The sequence below is a fragment of the Myotis daubentonii genome, chromosome 8, assembly GCF_963259705.1.
Source record: "Myotis daubentonii chromosome 8, mMyoDau2.1, whole genome shotgun sequence".
NCBI classification, from domain to species: Eukaryota; Metazoa; Chordata; class Mammalia; order Chiroptera; family Vespertilionidae; genus Myotis; species Myotis daubentonii.
The window spans coordinates 6999408-7019677 of record NC_081847.1 but is presented as its reverse complement, the minus strand read 5'-3'; the positions used below and the strand labels follow the sequence as shown (position 1 = coordinate 7019677).

Here is a 20270-nt window from a genome sequence, read left to right as displayed (position 1 = left end):
GTAAGTATCAACGTCTGCTATGAAAAGATTCAAACGTGAGAGAATCTGTTGGTCCTCAGGCTTTGGTGAACCAAGACTGCCCCCGGGCAAAGATCGAAGCCGCCAATTCTGCAGTGACTCACTGTCCCGGGCCGTGGGGGGCAGGTGTCCTGTGGGGGCACGGGGAGAAGTGCTGCCGGACAAAGTCGGCATGTGACCCTCCGTCCCAACCAGAGGGACTTTGCAAGGAGAGGACTTTTGCCAAGAAAAGACAGGCGCTGGCGAGTGGCGCAGCCCCTGCAGCAGGGCCAGGCCTGTCGGGACCCAGGGTGGAGCCACAGCGCGGCGAGGCCCCCCAGGACTCGCGGTTGTTCTGCGCGGGCCGCTACGTGGAGCACAGCGGGGCCACGTGGGAAGCACGCCCAGCGCCGGAACCCACTAAACACGGCGTCCCTGCCCAGAGCGGCTGGCGAGCCCCGGGAGGACAAGGCATTGAAAGGCCATGATGGCCGCAGGCTGGGCGTCACAGGACGGTTCCATAACCTTCGCTGTTGTCACTTAACGCTGGCCAGTTAACGCTGGGGTGGCCTGAGCTAGGGATCGCTGGGGAGAGGCTCACTTCCGGTGTGCGGTCCTATAAACGGGGCTGTGTCCGTGGTGCGCCCGGCCTGTTCATGCTTCGAGGACGTGGGAAAGCCCCGGAGAGCGCGCTGTCCCTAAGCGAGCCGGCCACCTGGGGGGGTCTTTTCAGCTGGGACAGGTGGGACCATAGCTGTGGCGGCAGCACCACCAGGCCCGTGGCAGGGCGGTCAGGAAGACGACGCCTAACGTCTCGGGGGGACAGACGTTTCCTGCCACAGACGAGGGACCCCGAGGGCCCTGTGCTCAGTGCAGTCAGCCAGCCGCAGGAGGACCGGGCTGTCTGACTGCCCTCATGTTGGGGACCCAGAGGGGAGGATGGTGGGGGCAGGGCTGGGGTGGGGGTTAGTGTTTAGTGGGGCAGAATTTCCCTTTAGGAAAATGATGAAGTTTTGGAGCTGGATGGTGGTGATGGCTGCACAGCAGTGTGAATGTGCCTCACGCCACTGCACCCCGACACTTAAAAAGATAAATTTTATGTTATGTGTATTTTTTCCACAATCACAAAGGAAAGAGTTTCCCCAAAGGGTGTTTTGAAATCTGCAAGCCTGACCCCTTGGGGGCTAACAGTGGAGATGGAGCTGCCCAAAGCTTTCATCAATAGGTGGGAAGTCTCAGCTCCATGTCACTAAAACCTGGGGTCCCGAGTTTCTCCAGTCCTTGTCACCCCATCACAGCTCCCTACCCTCACCACACCCATGCCCCTCCCCTCACCGAGGGAGACCACAGCCTCGGAACAGCGTCCGCTGAGCCACAGTCCCTGGAGCAGGCCCCACAGACGCCACCACAGGGGCCGTCCTGCTTTGCCCACTGGGAGGGAATGATCTGGCCGTTTCCATTTCTACTCTTTACAAAGGCTTTTAGCCTAACCTAGTGGTTGGCAAACTGCGGCTCGTGAGCCACATCCAGCTCTTTGGCCCCTTGAGTGTGGCTCTTCCACAAAATACCACGTGCGGGCGCGCATGTTCAGTGCGATTGAAACTTCCTGGCCCATGCGCAGAAGTCGGTATTTTGTGGAAGAGCCACACTCAAGGGGCCAAAGAGCCGCATGTGGCTCGAAAGCTGCAGTTTGCCGACCAGTGGCCTAACCCGAACCCAAGAGCAGCCCAGATAAATATTTGCTCTGCTCCTCTGTGCCCCCAGCCAGCCACAGCCCGGGGATTGTGCTGGTCCATCCACCGGACGGGAGGCGGCCCCCGGGATGGAGATGCTGCCAATGGCTCCTGGTTTGTGAGGGTAAGAAAGGGAGGAAGACGGTCCTGTGTGTGGAGAAGGGGGGGAACCTGGGCTGGGAGTCGGGAGGCGGGCTGGGGACACGTGGCAGCCGGAGACCGGTTCAGGGCGGGATGGCCGTCAAAGTGGAGGCGGATGGGAGTGGCCTGGCCTCAGGGGTGGGGGCAGGAGAGTGGGCAGCGGTCAGGACTGGTGTGGCAGACTGGGACCCTGGCTCTGGAACCCGGGGCCCTCATGCACCCTGGACACGGCCACCTCTGCCTTGTCATCTGTGACATGTGACTTCCGCTCTCAGCCTCTGTTCCCTGAAATATGAAACGCCACTAATACTAGAACCTACCCTGCGGGCTTAGGGAAGGCCCGGTAAGTCCATAAGTGTGAATTCGAGAACAGTCCTCAGCGCACGTGAGTGCAGGATGGGCGTTTCCATGTCATTATTGCCACCGCCTCATGGCGGGCACAACCAGGAGGCCCTGTGTCTTCGTGTCCAGGGACCTTGCATCATCATTTGCACCCAGTGGCCAACCCAGTGGGCCGCACAGCTCCCAAAGCGGGACAAACCCGATCACACGGAATGGAAGCAGCTGAATCCGGGACATTCCCCCCCGCTCCCCTCCCCTGCAGGCGGCCTGAGCGCCCTCTGTCCACACATCCGTGGAGACCTGGCCTCCCCCGGGAGCATCGGTCCAGACCTGACGTGGAGGCTCCTGCTTCCGTTTGCGGCAGAGAAAGAACAGTCAAAACGTTCATTGCAGCTTCTCCGTAAATTACCGCCTGGTTTGATTTATAATTCATTGTACAATATTTATTCCTAACAGGAAATTAATTTTGGAAACTCAGTGGGTGATTAAATTAAATTGCAAAACCATTCCACTAGTTTGGGGAGGGGGGCGTGGGCAACTGGTGATTCTCTTTGGAGATAAACTGGGGAGAGTCTGCATTCAGAAACCCCGGGGCAGAGGCAGGGGTGCAGCCCAGCCCTGCTCAGAGGAGAGGCCAGCTGGTCAGCGCTTGCTCCTCACAGGCGACAGCCCCGCGCTGTGGCCGCGCAGTAACTCCTGGCCACCGTCCCCGTTGAATTTATCATTGCCGGAAAGAAAAGTCTAGGCTGATGACTTTCACCCCAGTCTCTGTCACGCTTCTCCGATCCGCTACGCACCAGTATTGGGACAGACTGGGGAGAAGGCGTATGCCAAGCTGTTAAGACAATGGGGGTGTGTGGTTAATTTTGTGTCCGCTTGACCGGGCGAAGGGATGCCCAGGCAGTGGTAATACCTGTTTCTAGGGGGAGGAGGGGCGGGGAGGGTGTCTCTGGAAGAGGAGCATTTGCATCAATGGGCTGAGTGAAGACAGTCAGCCCCCCGGTGCCACATCCAAGAAGCCAGTGCGACTTCCCCTGCATTCAGTCCCAATTACAGTTTTAGGACGTTAGCTTATGGCTATACCCTGCACAGGTACGTACAATAACATTAGGTTCAAGGTTATCACTGTAACAGCAAAAGACAGGAAACAACCTAACTATTCATCAGTGATAGATTCAATAAATTATCAATAGAATCGTATGCAGTCAAAAAAGGAAAGAAATTCCTTGTTCCTTACATACTGATCGGAAGTGGGGGGGAAAAAAGGCCAGAGCAAAGCCTGTGAATAGTTTGTTCTCTTTTGTGTAGAAGAGCCACGCACACGTGGCGAGGCCGGAATCGTGGTCAGTAGCGTCGGTAACTGCTGGCAGTGCCGGCCTCCAGGGGGAGGGGCCCGGAGCCAGAGGGGAGGGCCCTTCCTTCTACCTCACTGCGTATCTTGACCCAGTGGAAAAGTGATGTATTCAAACATTTTTGTTTAATTTTTTAAATGGACTCATTATACATTTGACAAATTACAATGATAACCTCTGATTGCAACAACACACACACAGTTTTCTTGTGAAAATCACTATAAATGTAAATGTGTTTCTTTTAATGTGAAAAGGCATAAAATTTCCTTTATAGGCAACTTGTCATTTTTCCATCATGCAATGTCAAATGCACCTAGAATCCCTGAAAATAATTACGATTCTTTTGAGGACGAAGCCAGATCAAGTGCATCATTAAGGGAAAACATGAAGTCGACTGAGGACAAAGGCCATTACTTTACATATTTTTTAAAAATATATTGATTTTTTTACAGAGAGGAAGGGAGAGGGAGAGGGATAGTGAGTTAGAAACATCAATGAGAGAGAAACATCCATTCAGCTGCCTCTTGCACGCCCCCTACTGGGGATGTGCCCGCAACCCAGGTACATGCCCTTGACCAGAATCGAACCTGGGACCCTTCAGTCCGCAGGCCGACGCTCTATCCACTGAGCCAAACCAGCAAGGGCGACTTTACATATTTTTAATTCCCCAGTTCCTGATGGGGTTCTCAGAATAGAGTTTCTCGGTTGATGAGTAGCAAATTGATTTATTGGTTAAATTCCCAACTATGGAGTTGTATATGTCAGTTACAGAGAATAGTATAAAATAAATGGATAATTCACCAGAAAATGGCTTTTAGATTTTAATTTTAATGACCTTGAAACAACATAATTTAGTACCAAATGTTTAAACACCTACTTATAATTGCTAACCTGTGAAATCAGCATTATTTCTATCTGATTTATATCAGCTGTACAAAATTCATCAATTTTTCTTTTGAAAAAGGCTGTAGAAATCCCAAAGAATAAGGGAGAAACTACTAATTAAAGGGCATGTTTACTAATCTAGCACAATTCCAGTCTTAGGGCCTCCCACGCTGCTGGAAGGAAGAAGGGGAGAGGCGAGGATGTTGGAGAAGTATGGACAGTTCTTAACTCGTCGTCCCATTTGTGCTTGAAGCAACGCAGGGCTACACCATTGACCCCCGACTCTCCCCACCCAGGCTTTCGGACTGGGAATGACTCCACTTCCTCACGGCACGTGGCAGGTCTTGAGGAGTGAGTGAGCGGTCCAAGGTCACTGTTAAAAGCACATGGCACTTGAATGACTTCTCCTTGGAAGCCACGTGGCATCACTTCTGTGGTGCTCTGCTCATGGGGGCGGGTGTACACTTCTGCCCAGGTGCAAGGGCAAGGGCAAGACTCCACACCCAATGGGAGGAGTGTCCCATCCAATGGTCAGAAGACGTAAGGGGTGGGATGTGGCAAGGTGGTCGTCTTGGGAACTGGCACTGGTTGTAGACTACCTTCTGGCCATAGCAACCCTAACCCTCCCACACTCAGAAGAAACCCTCCCCAGACCACGGGGTCTCACCCAGGACAGCATCAGCTCAGAGTCCAGGACCTCGTCAGATGAGGCCCTTCGTCTGGTTTGTGCTCCTTGAGCAGCCCCGTCCCTTAAGATCTAAAGACTCAAGAACCAGAGACCAGCTGTCCTCTGACGTCACCTCCTGCAGTGAGATGAGGGGGTTGGGAGAGACCGGGGAAGCCGGGAAGATCCACACTCAGGCCACTCTGGGACCGCAGCGACGCTGCGCTGGGCAAGGCGGTGGGGGCACATCCAGAGCGCCATGTGCACACTGGCCCTTGTCACCTGTGAGAGGAGCTTACAGTTGGGCCTCAGGTTTTGTCACCAAGTCCAAATGCCCTCCATGGGTTTTTTGGAAACGAGGGAACAGCCCCAGATTGGTTGGGAAGACCCTGTCCTGGCCAGCGGGCTTTGACGAGGAGAGGGGTGTGGGTGTGAAGAGATGAGGCCACAGCTCTGTCTCTGCCAGAAGCTGGGGGGAAAGAAACAATTGCTCCAAAAGGCCAAGGGGTTGCATGTTGGCTCAGGGTGACACGGTGATCCCCAAATTGGCATCAAAAGTCTCATGGGAGCAGACATTCTGGTTAAGTCCACCAGTGGGGCAGCTGACAACCTGAATATCAGGAATTGCCCACTGACAAGTTTTTATTGAGAACTAATTTCTCTTTAAATGTCCCAGGACAGGCTGACCACAATAGAATGCCCATGGAGGGGGCAGCGGTGGGAGCTCAGAAAACAGAGGGGCCACTCTCGGCCTCACCGCTAACCAACTGGCAACTGGGGGTAAGCCATTCTACCTCTGCGGCCTCGGTTTCCCCAGCTGGACTACAATCAATGTATTCCGCCGAGTGACGTAGCTGAGAAAGCATCACCCGTGAGCTCCACAGTTGCAGCCGGCCCCGTCGGTGTCCTGCTAGAGCCCAGGACACCCCCTGCCCAGTGTGCCTACCACGAGCCACGGCTGGACCTTCAGTCTCAGCCCGGGGGCAGGGGTGGGCGGGGGGGGGGGGCAGTTAGGAAGGGCCGGTGTTAACCCCTGGAGCAGCCCTCAGCCAATGGCAGGCAGAAGGAAGCGAAGGACAAAGCCCAGCTCCTCAATTATTAACGTGCTGTGTCTGCCCCACCCCCACAGGAGCTTCCTGGGGGCACCTCCCAAACCACTTGACCAAAATCCTGGTCCTGGGGCCAGGCTCAGAACACTGTGGGCTCCAAATGCAGAAAGCAGAAGGTATTAGTAATGGATTTGGCTCCACATACATTCACATGCACACACATACATACATGTGCACGTGTGTATACACACATATATATACATGTATGCACACAGCGCAGCATCTGGCACAGTGCCTGGCCCATAATAGGCACTCAGCAAATTCTCCAAAGAGATGAATGAATAAACGAATGGCTCCCCCAATTCAGAATTTCCCTCACATCTCCAGCAGTTTGGGACATCAAAGTATAGGTAGGTTGCCCTGGAAGTGGGAACCTAGGGTCATTCCAGGAACCTATCTGCTGGCAGGAAGGAGCAAGAAGCCCCTTACTTTCCCCTCTGCCCCTCCCAGCAGGCCAACCAGTCTCAGCCAGGGCCCCCTCACCCCCCACCAGCGCTCTCGCTGGGCCCCTGCCCCAGCCCATCTGTTCAGCATGTGTGAGTATTGTCAAATTGTTTGAATAAATTGTCACTCTGATTAAAATGTTTATGTCTGTAGGATGGCTCACTTCTGCTAAATTGTACGTAAATAGTCTTGCGTTTGCTGTAGATATTTGACATCTGTGTCTGGTCACCCCACTGATGGCCGTTCAGAGATCTGGACCCATTGCAGAAGCTCCCTGTTCCCCCACTCACACCCTACAGCCACTCAGGGCTTGCGTCCAAGTGGGTGGGAGGGAGAGCAATACTGGGGGTCTCGCCCACCCTGTTCTTGATTAGCTTCATAGATAAACACACACATGTTTAGTTTCCCTGAGATCAGATTTAGATGGTAAGAGCCTTCATGCCTTCTCAAAGCTGGCCAAAGTTTACAATCTCCTATAATGTGCAGACAAAGGACACCCCCAGATGGAGCCCATGCACCCCGGGGATTCCAGGTGTGGCTGCTCAAAGTGTCAGCACTTCTGCAGGATACAGACCTTCCCCTTGGTAACCCTCACTCTGCAGGAGGGAGGGAGGAGTGGATGGGTGGGTGGATGGATGGATGGATGGATGGATGGATGGATGGATGGATGGGTGGGTAAATGGGTAGATGGGTGAATGGATGGGTGGATGGATGGAAGGAAGGAGGGAAAAATGGATGGATGGATGAGTAGATGGGTTTATGAATGGGTGGATGGATGAGTGGGTGGGTGAATGGATGGATAGGTGGTGGATGGGTGGATGGATGGATAGATAGATGGGTGGGTAAATGGGTAGATGGGTGAATGGATGGGTGGATGGATGGAAGGAGGGAGGAAAAAATGGATGGATGGATGAATAGATGGGTTTATGGATGGGTGGATGGATGAGTGGGTGGGTGAATGGATGGATAGGTGGTGGATGGGTGGATGGATGGATAGATAGATGGGTGGGTAGATGGGTAGATGGGTGAATGGATGGGTGGAAGGAAGGAAGGAAGGGAGGAAGGAAGGAAGGAAGGAAGGAAGGAAGGAAGGAAGGAAGGAAGGAAGGAAGGAAGGGTAGATGGGTAGATGGGTGAATGGATGGGTGGATGGGTGGATAGGTGGATGGATGGATGAGTAAACTAATATAATAACAATGATAGCATCCAGTGAAGGTCTGCTGGTGTGTACATGTAACATTTATATCCATTATTTCTCATTATAATTGTATTCATTTTTTATTGCTGTATGACATGTTATCACTAACTTAGTGGCTTAAAACACATTGACTACCCCACAGTTTCCACGGATCAGGAGAGCGGGCATGGCTAAGCTGGGTCTTACACAGGGTCTCAAAAACCTGCAGTCACGGGCCAGCTGGGCTGCCTTCTCACGCGGAAGCTTGACTGAGCTCCTGTCTGCTTCCAAGCTCGTTGTCATGGTTGGCAGCAGCGTTCCTCTCCTTGCTGTTGGAGGACTGGGCTCCACTGCCTACTGGTTGTCAGCACCCACAGTTTCTTGCCACCGACCGACTCTATAGACCATTCACAAGGTGGCTGCTTCTCCAAGGCCAGCAGGAGCCTCAGCCTGCTCAGATGGAGGGAGGCCTATATAAGATAACCTGGTCAGGGAGAGACACCCCTCATCTTTGGTCACATTCTGTTGGCAAGAAGCAAGTCACGGGTTCTGCCCAAACTCAAGGGGAGCGGTTGATACATGGATGTGACTCTGGGGATCCCCTGGGGGTGTTTTTGCCTCAATTCATTTATCCTGCAGACGGTTCCTCAGGGTCCGACAGGTGGCTGGCTGCTCCAGGTAATGGGGACCCAACCATGATGGGTAAACCAGACTGGTCTCTGCCCTCAGGTCTCTGTCACTGTTCAGTGAGTCAGCCCGGACAGGCGGGCAACAATCCCAGTTGCCATCAGTCTGTGAAGGAAACCACCAGCGGCCACAGCCCTGACTCACTGCAGGGAGACCTCCACCCCCTCTGCCTCCTGGGCCCTCCCATCCCACAAGGCCCGGGGCATCCCCTCGGTGCCCTCACCTGTCTAATGGGCTATCTCCAGGTCTTCCTGCAGGCGGCAGAAGGTGTGGACAGCACCTGGCTTTTAAAGAGCGCCCAGTAAGTAGGCAGTGGTGATGTCGATAGGCTGCCACCCGACATGCTCACCAATCACCACCCTCAGCACCAGGGCCTCTGAGCCTCCACACCAACATCTGTGAAGGGGGGACCTCTGGGCTTTGCAGATCCTCAGAGGAGTCCTTGATTTCTACCCTCTCAATGCAGAGTCTTGACCTAAAAATGTCTCCAGACACTGCCACTCGCCCCCTGGGGTGGGACTGTCCCTGGTGGCAATGCATGTCCCCAGGGCAGGGAACGGAGGCTCAGCTTGTCCTCAGGCCTGGTAGGATCCCTGAGATGCGGACAGGAGGAGAGAACGTTCCAGGCTGGGGGCCAAGCAGGGGGGCCCCTGTGGCTGGACCAGTGCCTGCCTCCGCGTAGACGCTCAGTCCCTGTTGGTGGGCGGGCCCGGCAGCGGCACAGTGCCCAGTGCCGGTCTCGCCTCTGTCTGACCCTCCCTCCCCCTTTCTGGTCCCTAACGCCCTTTCCTCCTTCCTCTCGTTCTCTCCCCGATTATGTATGAATACTCACTCTTGGCGCTTCCCCAAACACTTGCTTCCCAGGGACCTGGACACGCGGAAAGGCCACCTCACTCCAAGGAGTTTTTGCACAAATGCCACACTGGCCCCTCGGGCAGCGGATGCCCTTTCCTGTCCCCCCTCCCCCAGAACCGAAGCCCAGGCCCCTTGGCATGTGGAGAGCCCGACCCCACACCCGACCCACCAGCAGGATAAGCTCCCCTGCCTCTCCCTGTGCTGTCTGTGCCCGGTCCCTCTCACCTTCAGCTGAAATAACACTGAGCACCTGCCCCCACATGCCTTTCCCGACCCCCTGAGTCCCAGCCTCTGCGGGAGAGGTGATGACTTCAGGCAGCTGCAGGCCTCCGCGGCCCTGCCCTGTCCTGCCCTGCTCAGCGGGAAGCCTTTGAATCGCTGTTTACCCTGCTCACCAGCCAGCATCAGCCAGGGGGTGCTGGCTCCTGCTCAGCTAAGAACCTTGCCAACCAATAGCTTGTCCCCTCAAGTCCAAGGGCCTGTCCTCTGCCAGCTTTAACACCCTTGTGGCCAATCCTGGGAGCATCTGCCGAGCCCTGTCCTTCCCCCATCTGCCCCCCGTGGCCCTCACCATGATGGCAGAAGGGGACATGCTCACAGGGGCCAAACACACAGTGGCCCTGACTTGGAGCTCAGGGATGGAAAGCGGGGTCCCCCTTGCCCTGCTCCCCACATTCACTTGGCTCCGACTTTGTCAGCAAATAGATTCTGAATATGAGCACTTCTTTCAGAAGATCCCACCGTGGTCCAATTTCCATCCAAATGCGCCATTTCTCATCCTGGTTATTAAACTGTCTCTTCCTAGGCTCCCTGGGCCTGCCTGGCCCTCTAGCCTATCATCTCAGTAGCCAGAGGGATCCTGTTAAGATGCAAGGGAAGTCCTGTCTCCTCTACCCATGACCCTCCCAGGAACCCACATCTCATGAAGTCTTGGCCATGGCCTAGGGCCCACGCCACCTGCCTCTCTTTGCACACTCTGCCTCGCTTCCCCAACTCCAGCCCCCCTGCCGCCTCTATTCCTGCCTCAGGACCTTTGCACGGCTGTTTCCTCTGCTTGAAAGAGACTCGGTGCTACTCCAATGGGTTACACTTTCGTTTTCTTTATATCTTCACACAGCTATGGCCTTCTCTTTGAGACTTTATCTAACGACGTTTAAATTGCACGAACCCCCCGCGCCCCCCCCCCCCCCACACACACACCACCATGCCATCTGCCCCTATTCCTTTATTTTTCTCCATAACATTGTCACCACCTGGCAGCCGAGAGGGTCCAGTGGCCCCAGGGAAGCTCCCCCTGGAAACAACTCCTGCTCAGAGTTCCCTGGCCTCACCCAGCTCAGAGCTGGGGGGACCTCCTTTCATGTGAAGCTCCATGTGACCTAAAGCTAGTCCTAGTCACTGCCATTTATTTCAGGGTGACCATGTGCCAGCCCCCACACAGGATCTGAAAACGCTGTCCCACTGAATCCTCAGACAGCCCTTGGAGATGGGGAGAGTGTTACCCTCATTTCGTGGATAAGGACGTTTTCTCTCCAAAGCATGTAACTCACAGGGGCTTGAAGCCATGGAGTCAGAATGACTCTCTGCACCTCACGTCCAAGGCCATCCGTCCACCTGAGAGCGGGAGGTGGCCCCAGGCCCCAGCTCCAGCAAGGCTTTCCCCGGGCTTTCCTCGGACAGGGAGGTTGGGGGGGGATGTTGGGGCCTGGGAAACAGACGGAGGCCTTGTTTGGGACAAGGGACAGGAGAGCTTAGATGTGACTCTACAGCCGCCTGGGTCTTGATCCCCAGCGGCTTTAGCCAACACCTTTCCAGGCTCATGGACTCCAAGACTGTCCACACCTCCGGGGAATTTCTTCAGGGCTGAGAAGAGAGCTGGGCCGTTCGGAGCAGCAGGGGAGCTGGTCTCCAGGCACATTAGAGGGTCGCATGTGAGAGGAGGAAGCCAATGGGGAGTAAAGCTTTATCGATAGTCCTCAGGGAATCCGAAGACGAGGCTGGGTGACCTGCTTTGTGAGTGTTGGCAGCCTGTCCGTGCGCATGCACACGTGTGTGTACTCAGGTAACGTGTACATCTCGGTAAGATGTGAGGGCATTTACTACTTAAAATTATAGTGGGGGATGTCCTGACTTTTTCTGAGGATGCATCACCGATAAGAGTGTGACACGATGAAGCAGCAATCACGCACAACCAACGCTGAGCCGAGCTCGGCGTCCGTAGTCCATTCATCGAATACTCACAGCTTCGCTAGGAGTGGGCGTGATAACGCCCTCATTTTACATGTGAGGAAACTGCGGCTCGGGAAGGTGGAGTAACTTGCTTCAGACTGAGGGGGAGGGGCACAGGCACACATAGGAACAGGACACAGTGTGTGATGGCCGTTCGCCTTCCTCACTATGGGAGGAGCCTTCCCTAGACCCTGGAGGACGTGCTGCAAGGAGAAGGACAGAGCTGTGGGAAGATAAGAGACACCTGGGGGCCCAGATGGGTCCATTGCTCAGAAAAGAAAACACATTTTGAGAACAAAGGGGAGGAGACACTTTGATTTGGTTGCTGTGCCTGGACCCCGAGGGCGGCGTTTGCCTCAGGAATGCTGACCATTCGCCAGTCCCAGCAATGGGTGGGGCTGTTTTCAGCGCCATTGAAAATTAACTACCTTGTTATCAGACTTCAAGATCCTGAAAGGAGACACAGGGACCAAGAACCTGCAGCCCCTCTCTCCCCTTCCCCTTTGCTCACAGCCTTTCTTCCTTATCCCTCTGTAATCAGCCGGCTAGGAGGAGGAATCAGAGCAGATTTGCATGGATGGCCTGCTGCTCTGCCATATTGCCGGCAGGATTATTATTTTTTAATAATTTTCATTGCTGATAGTATTACAGATATCTCCCTCCCCCCCCCCAGGGCATTATTGGATAAATGCTCATACATGACTCTATCCTGTTTCTGCTTAATTGGCTCAAGTAGTGACAGGCAGCCCGGACCCATTTGTGGTCCAGTTTCATTTTCTGGTGACTCTGGTGAGACCACAAGGTGGGGACTCCTCTGGGGTGAGTACCCAGGACCCCACTTGCTGCCTGGACTGGGGTACTTGGGGCTGAAATCGGGACTTTTTAAAAATGTGCAGCTCTGCCGGGAATGTTCTTGTGTAGTCCCATTCAGCCCCCCAGTTCCCGTCCTTTTGAAAAAGAAAAAGGGGAGGGGGGGCTCACAACCTAGTTCAGTGTCTGGTTAAAACTGTAGACTTACTTCCCCACTGTGACTGACACAAGAGGAGCTGCAGAGCCTACCCCCAGGGCCCCGCCAAGACTGACGGGTGGAGCTGCGGGGACCCTCAGGGGCTGACACAGGAGGAGATAGATGGGTCAGAGCCTCCCCACGAGTTCAGTCCAGGCTTTGGATTGGAATTCCCCTGGGCCAGCAGATCTGTGAAATAAAGGTTAAACTTTCCTCCCTCAGAGTGCTAGCTGATCGTTTCCGTGCATTCTGCCACAACACTGTCACTTAAGTTGAATCAAGCTGCTGGGAGCCGGTCCATCCTTGCTGTTTCAAGGGACCTGGCATATATGGCATACTGTTCTTAATATGTTTGCTCACCTTCTTGGCACTATGTGTTTTAACCAAGGTCACCTCTCTGAGAAAGGTTGTTTCCCCAAGTAGGGATTTTCCCCTGAAGTTAGGGAGGGAATAAAACCCCTTAACTAAGTGCCAGGCAGGTAATTAATCACTTTAACTACGAACAATCATGCTTAAGCTACATAATCTTTACTCCCTGGAATGGAGATAAGAAACGCCCTAACCTTTGGAATAGAGATTGATAGGATTGGAATCAACTGGTATAAATACAGATGTAACAAGTCAACAGGACACAGAACCTAGACACAGAACCTACACAGAACCTAGAGACAGAAGAACTTCGCTGGAGAGAACATGGCAAAAGATCCTGGACAGAAACTGGCCACGGAACCTAGAGACAGAACCTAGACACAGAACCTAGAGACAGAACCTAGTGAGAGAACATGGCAAAAGATCCTGGACAGAAACTAGAGACAGAACCTAGAGACAGAACCTAGCGAGAGAACCTGGCTGAAGAACCTAGAGACAGAACCTGGCTACAGAACCTGGATAGAACATGGCAAGAGAACCTGACTAGAACCTGGTGACTGAACCTGGCTGGAGAACCTGGAGAACCTAGCAAGAGAACATGGACACAGAACCTGGCTGGAGATCCTGAACAGAACTTCGCTGGAGATCCTGGCTAGGCTGCTGATCAACTGAACGCCGTCTTCATGTCATTCCTTCTTCGCCGACTCGTCTACACCTTTGGGAACCCCTGGACCTGCTGGGGTTGGACCCCAGCATCAAGCATTTTGTATGACGCGAGAAGCACTTACTGCCTCTCCTCTGGGCGAGCCTGATCAGCTGTGGGTGACAAGAGACCTCCAGCAGTCCTTGCCTAGGTTCCGAGCCCTTAGCCTGCTCCGCTCTGGCACAAGAGACATTGCTCTGCTTCAGTGGGTGTTTTTGGTTGTTGTTTTTGTTTTTTTAACACAGGGAATGCTGATGTTTCTGTGACTGGACAGACAAGGAGCATTGGTAGAAAGCTCTTGCCTGTAAATTCTGCATATAAAAGTCTCTGTTGAGTGTTGTTTTGTGTCTCTTTGTTGCTTGGTTTAATTTGTTTAAAGATGGGGCATATCCCACTTTGCTGGGGCCCCCAGCTGCATGTGGCAGGCAGAACCTGTGGCAGGGAAGGCAGGAACTTCCCAGCAGCTGCCAAGAGTTCTTTGTCTCGGGGACCTTCCTACTCTCCCTCTCAAGGCATCAGCTGCCTGAAACGCTTAGCTAGTGAGAGTTCTTGTCTGTCTATAATGTAACTTTGGTTGCTCCCTTATCTTTGGGGGACTTAGTTTGCTCTTTGCCGTTTTATGAAGTCAGAGAATCCTCTGTCTCTGCTGTGTGGACTCTGGACCACTCGGACCGCAGGTCATCTGCTGTACTGGGTGTGTGGGAGATAAGATTGTAAGGCTAATGTCCCAGTCCCTCCTTTTGAGAGCACGCATCTATTTACATTAGAGGTTGCTTTTGTTTCTGTTTTGAAATAGGATAAGATCCCTTCTTATATGCAAGATTTCACATTGGTACATCATAAGGATTCTACTCAGAAAGAAAAATATGGGAAACAAACCATCTAAACCAGCGGTGGGCAAACTATGGCCCGCGGGCTGGATCCAGCCCATTTGAAATGAATAAAACTAAAAAAAAAAAAAAAAAAAGACCGTACCCTTTTATGTAATGATGTTTACTTTGAATTTATATTAGTTCACACAAACACTCCATCCATGCTTTTGTTCCGGCCCTCCGGTCCAGTTTAAGAACCCATTGTGGCCCTCGAGTCAAAAAGTTTGTCCACCCCTGATCTAAACCCTCAAGTCTCTCTCCTGCAAGGGTGGAGCTGCAGAAGTGCCCTCCAGCAGCTGCATAAGCAGCAGCAGGAGCCACTCCCACTTTGTAGAGAGAAAAAGTACTTTCACATGAAAGCCGCTGGAGGCTAGGGAGTTGCTGTGGTCCTGAGAACAAACTGTGGGGGGCCTGATATCTCCCTTCTCTCCCTTCCTTTCTCCAGCCCCCTAAAAGTGGTCAAGGTCATGTTATCCCTGTTATGAAATTTGTCAGGAAAATGCCTTGGGTAGTAATAATTGGCTTTGAAATCTCATAGAGTTCTTATCCTATCTAATAATAGACAAACATGGTAACTAACCGTACCTCTGACATGTTTCCCATTGGTTAATCAGGGCAATACGCAAATTAACTGCCAACCAAAATGGCGGCCAGCAGCCAGGCAGCTGAAGCAAACAGGAGGCTTGCTTGCTCCAGTGATGGAGGAAGCCAAGGTTCCCCGCCTGCTGCCGCCCAGCTCTGAGCTGCACTCTAAGCAACTATGTTGCAATTATAGAAGCTAAACAATCCCCAGAAACCTGCTTTCAGCCAGCCGGGCCTCAGAGCTGGAGTTGCAACAGTGTTTCAATTATAGAAGCTAAACAAAGCCCAGATACCTGCTTTCAGCAGCCGAGGTCTCAGAGCTGGAGCCGAGCCTCAGAGCTAAAGCTGGCTTTCAGCTCCAGTGACAGCCATAGAAGGTAAATAAATCCCAGAATAAAAAGAAAAAAGAAAAAAAGGAGAGGTTGGGAACTTCAGTCAGCCGCCAGCCTGAAAACAGCCCTCAGCCCCTCACCCAGACTTGCCAGGCACCCCAGCGGGGACCCCCACCCTGAAGGGGGTGTGACCAGCTGCAAACAGCCATCATCCCCTCATCCAGGCTGGCCAGGCACCCAAGCGGGACCCCCACCTTGATCCGGGACACCCTTCAGGACAAACCAGCGAGCCCCCACCCATGCACCAGGCCTCTATCCTATATAGTAAAAGAGTAATATGCCTCCCAGTACTGGGATCAGTGGAGCCACGAGGCCTCATGCCCCAGGATCAGTGGAGCCGCGAGGCCTCCCGAACCTGGGATCAGCAGAGCCGCGAGACCTCCCAGCCTGGGATCAGCAGAGCCTCCCAGCACCGGGATCAGCAGAGCAGCGAGGCCTCACTGCCCTGGTGTCAAGGGGAGCCACGAGGCCTCCCAGAACCGAGATCAGTGGAGCAGCGAGGCCTCCTAGCACTGGAATCAAAGAAGCCGCGAGACCTCCCGTCCTGGGATCAGCAGAGCCTCCCAGCACTGGGATCAGTGGAGCAGCAAGGCCCAGCACTGGGATCAGCAGAGCCACGAGGCCTTCTGTCCCCTGGAGCAGCGTGACAGGGGGCAGGGCCCAAACGCCCTGATTGCCCTGGGGCTCTGTGTGTGACAGGGGGCAAGGCCACAACTTCCCTATCCGCCCTGCTCTGTTCATGACAGGAGAAGGTGCCCCAACCCCCTGATTGGCCTTGCTCTGTGCCTGATAGGGGGGAGCTCCCATTCTCCTGATCGGCTCTGCTCTGTGTGTGACAGGGCGCGGTGCCCCAACCCCCCCATGGGCCCTGCTCTGTGTGTGACAGGGTGGAGCTGCAACCTCCCCATCGGCCCTGCCCTGAGTGTGACAGGGGCGAGTGCCCCAACCCCCTGATCAGCCCTGCTCTGTGTGTGACAGGGGGCGGTGCTCCAACTCCCCTATCGGCCCTACTCTGTGCATGACAGGGGGGAGCTCCCCAACCCCCTGATCGGCCCTGCTCTGTATGACAGGGTACGGAGCCCCAACCCCGTGATGGGCCCTGCTCTTTGCGTGACAGGGGGCAGCGCCCCAACCCCCTGATCAGCCAGCTCTGTATGTGACAGGGGTGGTGTCACAACCCCCTGATCCACCCTGCTCTGTGCGTGACAGGGGGTGGCACCGCAACCTCCCCATTGACCCTGCCTTGAGTGTGACAGGGGGCGGTGCCCCAACCCCCTGATCGGCCCTACCCTAAGCGTGACTGGGGTGGCATCACAACCTCCCCATCCGCCCTGCTCTGTGCATGACAGGGTGCGACACCCCAACTCCCCAATCGGCCCTGCTCTGAGCCTGACCAGGGGCTGCAGGGCAGGCACCTAGGGATTGGGCCTGCTCTCTGCCACCCAGGAGCGGGCCTATGCCAGCAGGTCATTATCTCCCAAGGGTTCCCAAACTGTGAGAGGACACAAGTGGGGCTGAGGGACACTCCCCCTCACCCCTGCCAGTGCACAAATTTTTGTGCACCGGGCCTCTAGTATACACTAATAAAAGACAAAGATGCTAATTGACTGTACCTTTGCTATGCCCAAGCCATGCCCACCAGCCAATCAGAGCGATTGTATGCAAATTAACCCAACCAAGATGGCGGCCGGCAGCCACGGAGCTGGAGCAAGCAGGAGGCTTGGTTGCCCTGGCAATGGAGGAAGCCAAGCTTCCCACCTGCCCTGGCCAGCTGTGGCCTCCGCAAAAGGCAAGAAAGTTTCAATTATAGAAGAAAAATAAATCCCAGATACCTGCTTCCACTGGGAGCTTGGGTGGCTGGGGGCTGTGACCAGCCTGCAAACAGCCATCAGCCCCTCACCCAGGATGGCCAGGCACCCCAGGGGAGACCCCCACCCTGAAGGGGCTGTGGCCAGCCTGCAAACAACCATTAGCCACTCACCCAGGCTGGCCAGGCACCCCAGCGGGACCCTCACCCTCATCTGGGACACCCTTCAGGGCAAACCAGCCGGCCCCGACCCGTGACCAGGCCTCTATCCAATATAATAAAAGGGTAATATGCAAATTGACCCTAACAGCAGAGCGACTGGGGATCACTGGTCACTATGACACACACTGACCACCAGGGGGCAGATTCTCAATACAGGAGCTGTCCCCTGTTGGTCAGTGCACTCCCACAGGGGGAGCTCTGCTCAGCCACAAGCCAGGCTGACAGCTGCCAGTACAGAGGTGGTGGTGGGAGCCTCTCCTGCCTCCTCAGCAGCACTAAGGATGTCCAACTGCAGCTAGGCCTGCTCCCCACTGGCAAGTGGACATCCCCCAAGGGCTCCCGGGCTGACAGAGGCATGTCTGACAGCCAGCTTAGGCCCATTCCCCCAGATAATAGGCCTAGCCAGCAGATGGTCATTCCCTAAGGGGTCCCAGACTGCGAGAGGGCACAGGCCAGGCTGAGGGACCCTCCTGAGTGCACAAATTTTTGTGCACCAGGACTCTAGTCCTATATAATGAAAGGATAATATGCAAATTTGTCCCCTCCACTGGGACTTCACTGGAGTTTGACCTCTGGGCAGGGCCAGCCCGCCAACCGCCTGGGCACCCCCCTCCCTGGCTGGCCCCATCCCTGATTGGCCCCCCCAACCCAATTGGGAGTGAGGCCAACTGGACCCATCCCATGCACAAATTCGTGCACAGGGCCTCTAGTGACATAATAAATAGATGTAACTAAAATGAAGGGTTTTTGATAAAGCTTTTTAGTAATAATTATATATACTTAAACATAGTTTTTCCAAAGTTTTTGGTAACTTAAAACTTGGGAGTCTGCTGGGTTAAATAGTAAAAATGATTAAATATCTAGGTACCAAGATACTGAAATACTAAATAACCTGAGTTTGCCTATGTTTGGCTTCTTATTACAGAGAATCTAGAGGACGGATTTGAATCTATTAATGAATATGACTTGGATTTTATTTGAATACTAGAGGCCTGATGCATGAAATTCATGCAAGAGTAGGCCTTCCTTCCCCCAGCTGCCGGCACCAACTTCCCTCTGTCACCTGGGACCCGGGCTTTCCTTGCAGCCTTGGCTTTGTCCAGAAGGTTGTCCGGAAGTACGTATGGTGAAATTAGCATATTATGATTTTTTTATTATAGATAGCTCTTAAAAATGTGAATGTATTGCTAATCTGAGGAATGTTAATTACTTACTTGTCACCAAAAAGGTCAAAGTTTCTAAGAATTAAGAATTCTAATTAAATTGGAAAGAAATGATATGGTTTTGGTAATCTAGCATTGAAAATAGGTGGCTCTAAAGTTGGTTATTTCTGGTTCTCAGCTGGTCTGCCTTAGACCCCCTAAGCGTCAGCTCTAGTCCTTCATGTGGCCCCATTTCCTCTCCAACAAGATGAAAGAAACTATCATGAACCAAGAGAAACTTGCCAAACTGCAGGCACAGTGCGCATGGGTGGGAAAGGAACTGCTCAGAGAAAGAAGGGGGTTCGCAGAACAGCTACAGCAGACGGTAAGCAACGTCAGTTCTCCTTAAAGAAGTCAGGGGTAAACAGTATCTCTGGTATTAAAGAGGCAAATATGCTTACAAACCAAGGAGCAGTGGTCCACTTTAACAACCCTAGAGCTCAGGCATCGCTGGCAGCAAACACTTTCACCATGACAGGCATTGCTGAGACAGGGCAGCCGACAGCAGGGCTACCCCACGTCTTAAACCAGCTCGGCAGGCAGTCTGACGGTTAAGGAGACTGACTGAAGCTCTGCCCAGTCTGTGTGTGGAGAGGATGATGATGACGAAGTTGCAGATCTCGTGGAGGATTTGATGAGGCTTCCAAGAATGAAGCAAACTGAACTGAGTCAACTTCTGAAGAAGAGAAACTTGAAGAAGTTTCTGGGAGCTGCTATTTTATATTATGACTGCTTTTTCAAATTTTATTTATGGATCTGATAATATGTTTTAGCCCAACGCCACTCTTTTCAGTTTTTGCTTATATATAAATCATTCTTTGCAGCTAATTAAGCTGAAGAATCTTGGGAATAAAGTTTGAAACAGGTTAATAAAGTTCTCTGCCTAGTACAGGTTTATTTTTTATGTCATTGACACTGATTTATACACAGAAAGCAGTTGTTTGTAGAAAGTTAATCATGGCATGTAATATGACATAATCTTTGATGGAATTTTATTTAAGACTTAACATGGTAGGATCATGTAGAAAAATAAAGTTGGTTATTTCTGAATGAGTGAAGAAGAAAAATAATCAGAAGGGGATTAGGAAAATTGTAGGTCTGCACAAGTTGAAAAAAATTATATAGCGGAAAGAAGCAAAAAGAAACATATAGGTAATTGGAATAATCCTATTTCATAAAACCCCAATATGCAAATTGACTGAATGGTGGAACGACTGGCCGAATGATGGGGGCGGGGGGGGGGGAGGGCGGCCAGCTGGCAGTGCCAGCCACCAGCCGAGGCAGGTGCCAGTGGGGGCCCCCCATTGCTCTGCCTGCTGGTTGCCCCACAGATGGTGCTGATCGCCAGCCAGGCCTAGGGACCCTACCCTATATATTGGGAACAGTCTCTTAGATTTAAAAACCTGGCAAGGCTACTCTAACACTGAAAAAACAGGATGATGCAGCGATGACATGCATGGACTCTGGCTTGCACATTTTGTGGTCAGCCCTGATTCTGAC

The 20270-nt window shown here is 53.1% G+C and overlaps 1 pseudogene; it reads left to right on the top strand.

The window, feature by feature from the left end:
• The first annotated feature begins 18908 nt into the window (after window positions 1-18908).
• On the top strand, window positions 18909-19525 carry LOC132240216 (transcription factor BTF3-like; annotated as a pseudogene).
• The last annotated feature ends 745 nt before the right edge of the window (window positions 19526-20270 follow it).